Source organism: Scylla paramamosain, chromosome 2 (assembly GCF_035594125.1).
Source record: "Scylla paramamosain isolate STU-SP2022 chromosome 2, ASM3559412v1, whole genome shotgun sequence".
NCBI classification, from domain to species: Eukaryota; Metazoa; Arthropoda; class Malacostraca; order Decapoda; family Portunidae; genus Scylla; species Scylla paramamosain.
In genome coordinates, this window is record NC_087152.1 from 32221817 (window position 1) to 32234316 (window position 12500).

At 39.5% G+C, this 12500-nt stretch overlaps 1 protein-coding gene and 1 long non-coding RNA gene across 3 annotated transcripts in view; one reads left to right on the forward strand and one right to left on the reverse strand.

The window, feature by feature from the left end:
* Positions 1-1498, forward strand: part of LOC135113518 (uncharacterized) — a 6630-nt gene extending 5132 nt beyond the window's left edge. Inside the window, exon 3 of the mRNA XM_064028759.1 lies at positions 1-1498. This exon is cut by the window's left edge and continues 1250 nt beyond it. The gene's annotated coding sequence lies outside the window, so the exon portion shown is untranslated.
* The window catches only part of LOC135113582 (uncharacterized), a 346462-nt gene that overhangs the window by 312159 nt on the left and 21803 nt on the right, over positions 1-12500 (reverse strand). The window lies entirely within an intron of this gene.

The window sequence follows — 12500 nt, forward strand, 5'->3', positions numbered from 1 at the left end:
ATCTGATCCCAAAGAAACGCATTAGCAAAATTACAGGAGAAACCTTTAACTTATTGAGAAGAATAATGGCTGATTTTTGCATATATGGATGAAGATATGATCAAGAAGATAATTACATAAGTGATTAAACCTAGACTGGAATAAGCAGCCATAGTGTGGCCGCCCTACAAGAAAAAGCATATAAGGAAGTTGGAAAGAGTTCAGAGAGCAGCAACGAAGATGGTATTAAATATCAGGGACTTGACATATGGAGAGATTCCAACTTTGAAAAAAAGGAGAGAAAGGGAAGACCTGATTACGATATACAAAGCATATGAGGGAGTGGAGAAGGTGGACCAGAATGACTTGATAAACTTGATACTAGAGGACATGGAAAGAGGCTGAAGAGTACTTGTAGGAGATGTCAAAAAGTATAGTTTCCCGTATAGAACTATTGAAGTATGGAACACTGGATGAGGAGACAGTAAATGCAAAAAATATACATGGATCCAAGGCTAAGTTGCATATTAAAAGATATGGAGATGGGCATGAACATTAGCTCTTTTCCCATAAAGCACAACTTTTTATTCTCGGAAGAACATTTAGGCGTTGGCCGAGATTCGTTAGCTACTCTGCCACATCACACAATTTCTCTTAAATATATCAGTTCGTTTTACTTTCTATTGAAATTCAAGTATTAAATATGGATTATTTAGCTCATCAAACCATGCAGTGCTCTGAATGGTGTGGGTTTTAGGATAATAAATAATCTGGATTTTACATAAATATCACAATATTTGACAACATAACTTTGTGGCGTCATTTAAGTCGAGCACAAGGGGTGCATATCAGTAGAGTCAGGTGACTCAGGTCAGAGAGAGGGGTGGCTCCACCTCTTGAAGGACATTCCCACAATGGCAGCAGCTCCCAAGTGCTCACATGTTCTTCACAGCCGGGAGAAGTAACTTATTTACAACAAGAATAAGTATAAGAATAAGAGAAGGGCCAATAGAGGTTCTATCACTGCACCCTCCAGAGCAATAGTTCGAACAACCAAAGCCACTAATGTGAGAGACGACAGTGCGACGAATCCGCTCTGCCCCAAATCGAGATTACGTGAAACAATTACTACGAACAAATAAATTATAGAAAAATTATTCACACAGTATCATAAAATACTGAGAGAGAGAGAGAGAGAGAGAGAGAGAGAGAGAGAGAGAGAGAGAGAGAGAGAGAGAGAGAGAGAGAGAGAGAGAGAGAGAGAGAGAGAGAGAGAGAGAGAGAGAGAGAGAGAGAGAGAGAGGCGGGGGGCGGATTAGGACGGTCGCCTGTCCTTTCTACCAAAGTGTTAAGCCGATAATTAGTTCTGTAGAGAGACGGCAACACAGCTCATGGGGAATTTCCCTACTCAGCCAACACCCAAACGTTCTTCCAGGAACAAACACTATAGGTAAACACACACACACACACACACACACACACACACACACACACACACACACACACACACACACACACACATGACTATATGATGGATAATATAATTTAATTTCTTCATACCAAAAAATAAAATGATTAAGAAATGTGATAAAGTATACTTGTGTCATTGTGATAGCATATATGACCTCAAAACCATATAACAACAAACCTATTGAGGGAGAGAAAGGCATATATATATATATATATATATATATATATATATATATATATATATATATATATATATATATATATATATATATATATATATATATATATATATATATATATATATATATATATATATATATATATATATATATATATATATATATATATATATATATATATATATATATATATATATATATATATATATATATATATATATATATATATATATATATATATATATATATATATATATATATATATATATATATATATATATATATATATATATATATATAAAGCATGATAAAAGTTTGCACTTTTCTATTCCCATTAAAGAATAACAGTTTTCTCCATGACTGCTGATGACATTATGTACATCTGCCACAAGAAGCAATTCCACAGTTACTTTCATATCTATATATTGAAAAGAAATTACATATGAACAAACAAACTGCTTTTTTATTAAGAGCCCCACAAAAGCCAAGAGCTACAAATATAAGTGGAGATACATACAGGTAGTTTCCAGATACTGATGTTTTGTCCCAAACATTTTGAAGAATATTATGACACCACCATTTTTGGCAACTGCACCACTGAAAGGCACTTAATTTCTACATCCACCTATACATACCCTATAACAATTCATTCAATCTTGCCACACTCACTCCATCAATCAGTGCTAATGAGAGCAGGTTATTTGGTCCTAGGCTGACAGCCACTGAGATTATGACCATGAAGTAAGTCATATGATCCTCAGAGCACCTGGCCCTTGATCAGTTTGGGCATGGAGACACTTTGGCCTCAGCTCACTTGGTACTCAGATCATTTTCATCCCTATACTGTCTGGAACCCACACCCACTTCATTAAACATTTGCATTTGGAAGCAGATCCTGAATTCCAAGCAGTCAATCTATTAAACACACTGCCACCCAAAAATCATATATATATGTTGGAACTCTAGGACAGAATTGTCAGGAACCAGACACCATCTGAAAGCAACTACAAATTTGTTTGGCCATCCTCAAAGTCATAGCAAGAAAGTATAATATAGTATGTCAGAATAGTGGTCATGAGAGTTAAGTTCATAATTACAGAAATACAAAAATTTCCAGTAGGTTTTTTTTTTTTTTTTATACAAAAAACTAAATGAGAGTTTACACCCCACCCATTCTGTGTGTTTCATTTTTTCAAGTCATCACCAGCTTGTATGTTTTCCACAGCAGGACAAAGGCCCTCTCTCAATAGTTACAAGGTTTAAGCCATGCACAACACCACAATGGCTTAGGACAAAGGTGCCTTGGTGGGGCTGCCAGCCTGTGGGACTCACATCCTGTACCTATTCTCTGGTAGGCAAACAGGGCGTACAGCATGAAAGAAGACAAGCTAAAACTGCCTTTATGCAGCCTTAGATTCAGACATTGTGAACTCTTGTGATCTGAGCATGCTAACCACTACACCACTGACCTGACTTGTATTTCTGAAAACATACACATATACATACTAACATTTCAAATATTCATTGTGTATTCTAAAAAATACACGCTCAAAAGTAATAATAAAAAAAAAAGTTTTACGCCAGCCGGGACTTGAACCCAGGGCCACTGACCCCCACGGTTGCAGCGTTCTACCACTAAACTACTGGCGCTTCCCGAGTGGTATGGAATGTGAGCCACTTCACTCACTGCCACAACACTGCCACCCAGGGAGTCAAGATAAAGATGGTAATGTCTCATCTCTGCCTCCTGGACATTTGAGGCTCTCCAGGGTTACAACTTTACAAGGCCACTTCAACACTTGCTACCAAGTGTAGTTTACTCATATGATATTGCTCCAATTCTAAGTCAAACATCTAAAAAGATCTTGTGGTTAAGATCCACAATGGGAAAAATCAAGACTTTTTATGTCAATTTGAATATTTTAAAATTTTCTTGTCTTGTTTTTTGTATACAGCTTTGAAGGTTATACTGCTTTCTATCCAAGAAGACTGCAAGAAAACTATAAAATGCTGGGAACACAACAATATCAGGTCATACCTATAATACCTCACTCCCTCTTTTTATAGTGAAAAAGCATATTTTAGAAATCTAACCTTCACCAAATGAAGTCAATAATAAATTTTGCACAGTACCTCACATCACTGCCACTCACAATCAAAACAATAGACTACCCTCACCATTACTGGTACTCCTCTACAGATGCCCTCCCTCCCTCACCATCTCTAATACCCACACGTTCACACCACAACACTCATTACTATTAATATTACTCTCTTGTCTTAATTAGGTATATATATATGGAATATATACATTATATAAATGGAATATATGCAAATGTCCATCCACATTACAAAACTTATACTAAGACTTTCCATGGTAATATTCCTGCACATCACAGCCTTTGTTACTCCCATAGACCTCTCTTTGTTACTCTACCAAATAGATCAACACAACATTGATGAGAGAGAGAGAGAGAGAGAGGAGAGAGATGAGAGAGAGAGAGAGAGAGAGAGAGGGAGAGGAGGGAGAGCAGAGGAGGGAGGGAGAGAGAGAGAGAGAGAGAGAGAGGAGAGAGAGAGAGAGATGAGAGAGGAGAGGAGAGGAGGAGGAGAGAGAGAGAGAGAGAGTGTTTATTCTACCTACCACAGTCTTACCTCAAATAACTTCCTCACTCATCATCATACAAAAGGTATGTAAAAATACCACATGGAAATTAAACAAACAAATCCTCAGAAAAAAAATTTTACGCCAGCCGGGACTTGAACCCAGGGCCACTGACCCCCACGGGGCAGCGTTCTACCACTAAACTACTGGCGCTTCCTGAGTGGCAGGGAATGTGAGCCACTTCACTCACTGCCACAACACTGCCACCCAGGGAGTCAAGATGGTAATGTCTCATCTCTGTCTCCTGGACATTTGAGCACCTTGGGGATTACAAGGGCACTTTACTTCAACACTAATGACCCACTCTCTGATTTTAAGCTGTCACACTCTCTCTCTCTCTCTCTCTCTCTCTCTCTCTCTCTCTCTCTCTCTCTCTCTCTCCCTCTCCCTCTCTCTCTCTCTCTCTAACAGCTCCCTCCCTCAATTTTAGCTGAGGACAGGAAATAGCTCTGATAACAATGACAACAACAACTACAGTAACCAGAATACTGCCACACAACCTTGGTTCAATTCCCAGCAAGGACATTATTATGTCACAATTAGAAACCTGTAAATAAAGTGCAATATGCTTCAGAGAGGGAATGCATGCAACAAGGAAGCTATTCTTAGGAGATGCAAGGAGGCAGTACTAGTTTCTCAGAACAATGAATATGGCAAGGCAAGACAAGCCACAAGATTTTACGAGTATATGTCAAAGACTATAAAATCAACAAGAAATGCTCAATGACACACATTCACCCTTTGATTTGCAATGAGAGCACAACACTTGTCACTTCATTTTAGTAACCTGAGACAATTTTACTGGAAAATAATAATAATAATAAAACTGCATGCATTAAGAGGTCTAAGCTCCTCCAAGCTAAGTATAGCTACTCATATGATATAGGCCTAATTCTAATTCAATCAGTTTCTTCCCACTTTTATTACAACCTGCCACACCATTTCTTTCAACAGCCCCAACCACAGCTTCATTCCCAACAAGAACCTTTAAATCCCACAACAGTACAACATCTACTATCTCTAAGACTGTATACACTTATTTACTTTGTCCCAAAAATTCTCTCTCTCTCCACCTCACACCTTTCACTACCTGGGCCATACCCACTCCACAAAGACCCACAACTCCTTTCTAAACTTTACTTTTGCCCACATTACTCCCACTGACACTTCATGATAGTCAAAAAATGCAGTCTAATATCCTTTGCCTCAAGTGTAAGGTAATGCCCTCTCTTCCTCTCCCTCTTCACTCACCCAAACATGCATTCAACCCTTTCTTTCAATAATAATAGTCTGTCCATACCAGGCAAGTAATCCCACACAGGGCAACCAAGAGAAAGCAACACGCTTCATTCACACCCTTTGCCCATTCACACCACACTGGAAAGGGGACAGTCCTCATGGACCACTGTACTACAACCCAGGAGCTTAGGCATAGCACAGCTGGCCACACACATTCACAGTATACATTGGTTTTACCCATGCCCTTTGTCCTTTTCATAATGAGACTCTTTCCTACCCAGTACTCTACTCCAATCCTGAGACCACAGCAGATGCAGGGTACTTCCTAGAGAGTGCCTCACACCCTAACTGGGTGCACACGTCAATGGGCCCTGCCAAGTGCACCCACACCCCCTCCCAGGGGTCAATGAGATCGTATCTTTTTCATGGCTCTCACCACTGTCCATTCTCCATTCACCTCCATCACACACAATTACTCTTGCTTGCTGCACAGTCATTCCTCTCTCATTCAGTGCTCTCTTTGCACAGTTCATCCACTCCAGGTGTGGCCTTCCTGCTTAACCTTCCACCACATACACCTCACCTCATTATTCTATTTCCTAATTTACTTTCCTCCATTCTCTCCACATGCCTAAACCATCTTAACACACACTCATATGCCAGTATGCTCATCCAGCCAACTCTCTCAAAACACCAGTTCTTACTTCTTCATTTCTTATCCTCCCTCTTCATGTTGCTCCACACATATTCTCAAACACTTTGTATCCATTACATTTCAGGATTTGTTCTCTGCTGCTCCCATGTTTTGTTTCAGCACCATACAGCACAGTCAACACCAGTACTCCCTCATCAGCCCTCTCTTTACACTCAAAATAATAATACTCATACACATAATAATACAACAACAACAACAACAACAACAACAACAACAACAACAACAAAATTTATTTTCTTATTTTTATTAAATACAAACTGAAAATCCAATAAAAAAAAAGCCCACTGAGATGCCAGTCCCATAAAAGGGTCCAAAGCAGTAGTCAAAAATTGAAGGATAAGTGTCTTGAAACCTCCCTCTTGAAGGAATTCAAGTCATAGGAAGATGGAAATACAGAAGCTGGCAAGGAGTTCCAGAGTTTACCAGAGAAAGGGATGAATGATTGAGAATACTGGTTAACTCTTGGCATTAGAGAGGTCGACAGAATAGGGGTGAGAGAAAGAAGAAAGTCTTGTGCAATGAGGCCATGGGAGGAGGGGAGGCATGCAGTTAGCAAGATCAGAAGAGTACGTTAGCATGAAAATAGGAGTAGAAGACAGCTAGAGATGCAACATTGTGGCGATGAGAGAGAGGCTGAAGACAAATCAGTTAAGAGTTAGTTAGGAGGTGATGAGACAAAAAGCTTTTGATTCCACCCTGTCTAGAAGAGCGGTATGAGTGGAACACCCCCAGACATGTGAAGCATACTCCATACATGGACTGATGAAGCCCTTGTACAGAGTTAGCAGCTTGGGGGGGGATGAGGAAAAACTGGTGGAGACATCTCAGAATGCCTAACTTCATAGAAGCTGTTTTAGCTAGAGATGAGATGTGAAGTTTCCCAGTTCAGATTATAAGTAAAGGACAGATCGAGGATGTTCAGTGTAGAAGAGGGGGACAGTTGAGTGTCATTCAAGATAGGGGATAGTTGTCTGGAAGGTTGTGTCAAGTTGATAGATGGAGGAACTGAGTTTTTGAGGCATTGAACAATACAAAGTTTGCTCTGCCCCAATCAGAAATTTTAGAAAGATCAGAAGTCAGATGTTCTGTGGCTTCACTGCATGAAAAGTTTACTTCCTGAAGTGTTGGACATCTATGAAAAGACGTGAAAAAAGTGCAGGGTAGTATCACTAGCATACGAGTGGATAGGACAAGAACTTTGGTTTAGAACATCACTGATGAATATTAAGAAGAGAGTGGGTGACAGGACAGAACCCTGAGGAACACCAGTTAATAAGTTTAGAAGAACAGTGACCGTCTACCACAGCAGCAATAGAATGGTCAGAAAGGAAACTCGAGATGCACTTACAGAGAGAAGGATAGAAGACGTAGGAGGGTAGTTTGGAAATTAAAGCTTTGTGCCCAGACTCTGTCAAAAAGCTTTTGATATATCCAAGGCAACAGCAAAAGTTTCACCAAAATCTCTAAAAGAGGATGACCAAGATTCAGTAAGAAAAGCCAGAAGATTACCAGTAGAGCAGCCTTGATGGAACCCATACTGGTGATCACATAGGTTGTGAAGTGATAAATGTTTAAGAATCTTCCTCTTGAGGATAGATTCAAAAACTTTAGATAGGCAGGAAATTAAAGCAATAGGACGGTAGTTTGAGGGATTGGAACGGTCACCCTTTTAAGGAACAGGTTGAATGTAGGCAAACTTCCAGCAAGAAGGAAAGGTAGATGTTGACAGACAGAGCTGAAAGAGTTTGACTAGGCAAGGTGCAAGCACAGAGGCACAGTTTCGGAGAACAATAGGAGGGACCCCATCAGGTCCATAAGCCTTCCAAGGGTTTAGGCCAGCGAGGGCATGGAAAACATCATTGTGAAGAATTTTAATAGGGAGCATGAAGTAGTCAGAGGGTGAGAGGTGAAGGAGGAACAAGCCCTGAATCATCCAAAATAGAATTTTTAGCAAAGGTTTGAGCAAAGAGTTCAGCTTTAGAGATAGATGTAATAGCAGTGGTGCCATCGGATTAAAATAAAGGAGGGAAAGAAGAAGCAAAGTTATTGGAGAAATTTTTGGCTAGATGCCAAAAAGTCATGAGGGGGAGTTAGATTCTTGAAAGATTTTGACACTTTCAATTAATGACGGAGTTTTTGGCTAACTGGAGATAAGACTTGGCATGGTTCTGGGCAGAAATATAAAATTTGCATGAGATTTTGGTGATGGAAGGCTAAAGTCCCTTTTGTGGGCCAACTCTCTATCATGTATAGCATGAGAACACGCTGTGTTAAAAACCAAGGTTTGGAAGGTTTAGGTTGAGGAAAAAGGTGAGGAAAATGTACGCCTCCATGCCAGACACTATCACCTCTGTTACTGCACTCGGCACACAAAGACAGGTCTTTGACAGGGAAGCAGTAGTCATTCCAAAGAAAATCAGCAATATATCTCCTCAGGTCCCCCAACTAGCAGAGGCAAAATGCCGAAGGCACCTTTGCTTAGGGGGGATCCTGAGGGAGGGACCTGGAGCAACAGGACAAGGATACAGATATGAGATTGTGATGAGAGGCGCCCAACGGAGAAGAGAGGGTGACAGCATAAGCAGAAGGATTAGAGGTCAGGAAAAGGTCAAGAATGGTTGGGCATATCTCCAAGACGGTCAGGAATATGAGTAGGGTGTTGCACCAATTGTTCTGGGTCGTGGAGGATAGCAAAGTTGAAGGCTAGTTCACCAGGATAGTCAGTGAAGGGAGAGGAAAGCCAAAGTTGGTGGTGAACACTGAAGTCTCCAAGAATGGAGATCTCTGCAAAAGGGAAGAGAGTCAGAATGTGCTCCACTTTGGAAGTTAAGTAATCAGAGAATTTCTTATAGTCAGAGGAGTTAGGTGAGAGGTATACAGCACAGATAAATTTAGTTTGAGAGTGACTCTGTAGTTGTAGCCAGATGGTGGAAAACTCAAAAGATTCAAGAGCATGGGCACGAGAGCAGGTTAAGTCACTGTGCACAATAATGCAACATCCAGCTTTAGATCGAAAATAAGGATAGAGAAAGTAGGAGGGAACAGAAAAGGGGCTACTGTCAGTTGCCTCAGACACCTGAGTTTCAGTGAGGAAAAGATGAGGTTTAGAAGACGAGAGGTGGTGTTCTACAGATTGAAAATTAGATCTTAGACTGCGAATGTTGCAGAAGTTAGTGAAGAAAAAAGTTGAGTGGGGGTGTCAAGACACTTAGGGTTGTTATCAGAAGTGCAGTCTGACCTGGGGGACATTTGTGGTCCCCTCCCCAGATAGGGACTCCAAGGCTGGTGTAGGAGTTGCCATGATAATTTTGAATTTTTCAGTGAAGGGTGTGTGTGTGTGTGTGTGTGTGTGTGTGTGTGTGTGTGTGTGTGTGTGTGTGTGTGTGTGTGTGTGTGTGTGTGTGTGTGTGTGTGTGTGTGTATTTTACCTAGTTGTATTGTACAAGGCACAAGCCAAAGTTCATTTTGTCCTGTCTCCATAACCATATTTATCCAATTTCTCTTTAAACATGTGTACACTGCCACAACCACCTCTTCCTTCAAATCATTCCAGATTTCAATGGTTCTATACAGTAAGCTGCATTTCTTGATGTTGCTTGAACAATCACTATCCTTTATTTTCTTCCCATACCCCCTTGTCTCTCTCTCTCTCTTCCTCCTCCATCTGTGGTACCAAGTCATTTCAGTCTATTCTTTCTATTTTGTTTACTAATTTATATAATTTTTATCAGGTCTCTTCTTTCTTTTCCCCCTTTTAGTGTTGGTAAACCCATTTCTATAAGTCTTCTTTCATAGCTTAAGTCTTTCAATTCTGGTACCATCTTTATCGCTATCATCTGTGTTCTTTCTAGTTTCTGTGCATCTTTATTTTCTACATGGAGCCCAAACTACTGCTGCGTATTCCAATTTAGGACGTACTATGCTTGTTATATTTTTCTTCATCATTTCTTTAGCTAAATAGTTAAACACCACTTCCATGAAGGTCTCTTTTTACTTTTTCCTATTTCCAATACGTGGCATTTTCTGGCATTAAATTCTAGTTTCCATCTTGGGCTCCATGCATGTACCTTGTCAATATCCTTTTGTAACTCCTTGCAGTGTGTGCATGCATGCATGCGTGCGTGCGTGCGTGCGTGCATGTGTGTGTGTGTGTGTGTGTGGCTGTTATCTAAATGCTGACAATCTGACTTTCATTATCAATGAGAATGATGATCTACATGAAAGCTTATGTTATTTCTGTTGAGACTAATTCATCATACACAAACCATCTAATAAATAAACACGTCTAAAAGACAAGTAATTACATATCAATATAATAAATGTTAATGCGTAAAAGAAAAGCAGAGCTGCATAATACCAGAACAGCAGCAGCCGTCTTTGGTTGCCTCAAGCTCAGCCACCTAAGGAGCCATGCCCCCTCCCTCCTCCTGCTTCAGTGGTGCACTTGTTGCTGCACTTTACAAGTGCAGCAACTTCTCCAAAGTTTTACATTTAAGCTATTTTTTCAATCATCTTACCAGTTATCTTAAGCTGATTTTCAGAAATAGTGATAGGAAAACAGTAATAGGTCAAAGTATAAATTTTTAGAAAAATTGTGGAAACAAATAAACTTGTATATTTTATAAAAACTCATCTACTGTTAACACACACCACGTCTCCAGTAGCTGTTCCACAGAGAATCCACCTCCTGTTCCTGAGGGGAAGGAAAGAGGGAACTTGGAACTCTCCAGTAAATGCAGGAGAGAGAGAATCAAGACCAACTTTTGCTATGATTAAGTTGATTCATAAATTGTCACTGCCTATGCCAACCTGAAGTCCTCTATAAAACCACACACATGGATTTAGTTGATTTTGAATTTCCCTGTGAATTCATTTTTATCCATGGAGCTTGAGGCCACGAAAAATTTCATTTTGTATGCAACAATGCATTTTATTACAATTTAACAATGAAGATATCTTATGTTATTTTTTTCCTCCTTCACAAAATCTCCAATGGATGCCACTGCTCCCATTTTATTTCCTCATTTGTTTCCCTAATTTTTCCAAGGGTCAATGCTTTGATATTACTACTGTGTAATAACAGAAAAGCCTGAGGATTACAAAGGAAGGTTTTTTCATTCTAACAGCCTCCACAGATGTTTGAAAAAAATGATTGGAAGTTTACATACCCAAAAAAATCCTATTTCCAAAACATGGCATTTTCTGGCATTAAATTCTAGTTCCCATCTTTGGCTCCATGCATGTATCTTCCAATATCAGAGTCAACATTTGTATAAACATGTAAAAAAAATTGCAAGCCTAAAAACTATTCTGACATCACAGGGCCAACCAGGATTCGTTCTAGCATTTTGAAGGAAATAAACAGGTTAACACATCAAGCTACATGATGTACCTTCACCTGCACTTTCCTTATAAATATTTGACTCATAAAAAGCACTAGAATTATGTAGGCAATCAGTATTTACAGCATTAACAGAAAATATAATAAATGGATACAAAATGACAAACTGGTAATAAAGTTTTGTAACCATCCTTGTGCAAATTTACATCTCTCAAATTATGTTTTAGAAAATATTAGAGCAAAATCAATAAAGTTACCCAAAGCAGTAATATCCATGTATATTCAGAGGCTCCCAAAGACAGAGAGGCTTTAAATGACTGCTTGTACTGCCATGAGACCCTGATCCTCACACCCTTACAATGGTCCTGCAGCCAGCAAAGACAAGAGAAAAAGCTAAAGGTTGGGAGGAGTCCTCTGCCTCTGAGTTAACAAGACAGATGGTATATTATATTCTTATTTTACCTCAGTAACTTCTTCATCATCTGATTCTGTCCACTCTCCTCTCACCTGCAGGTGTGAGCACTTAGGCCCTGTGTCTTTTCTAAAACTGCACAAGAGGACTGCATTTAGTCATACATCCTTGACTCCAGTATCAACAACCTTTCCTTTGACAGAAAGTTAATAATGCACTATCACAAGCAAAACAGCTCAACACAATATATGAATCATACATTATTACTGAAGCACAAAGGCTCCTAATAACAGTAATGCCAAAAAACCTAAATTGCATGTATGTTTTAAGAGTAGTCTGGCACATTTCCTTCTTTTTCTTTTTCTTTTTTTTTTTTTTTTTTTTTTTTTTTTTTTTAACACATACCTATTAGACCAGGGGGTTCTCAACCTTCTGTAAACTGGGCCCCCCCAAAGCTGGTTCAATGTAGTTGGGCCCCCCCCCCTCTTCTCTGTGCCACC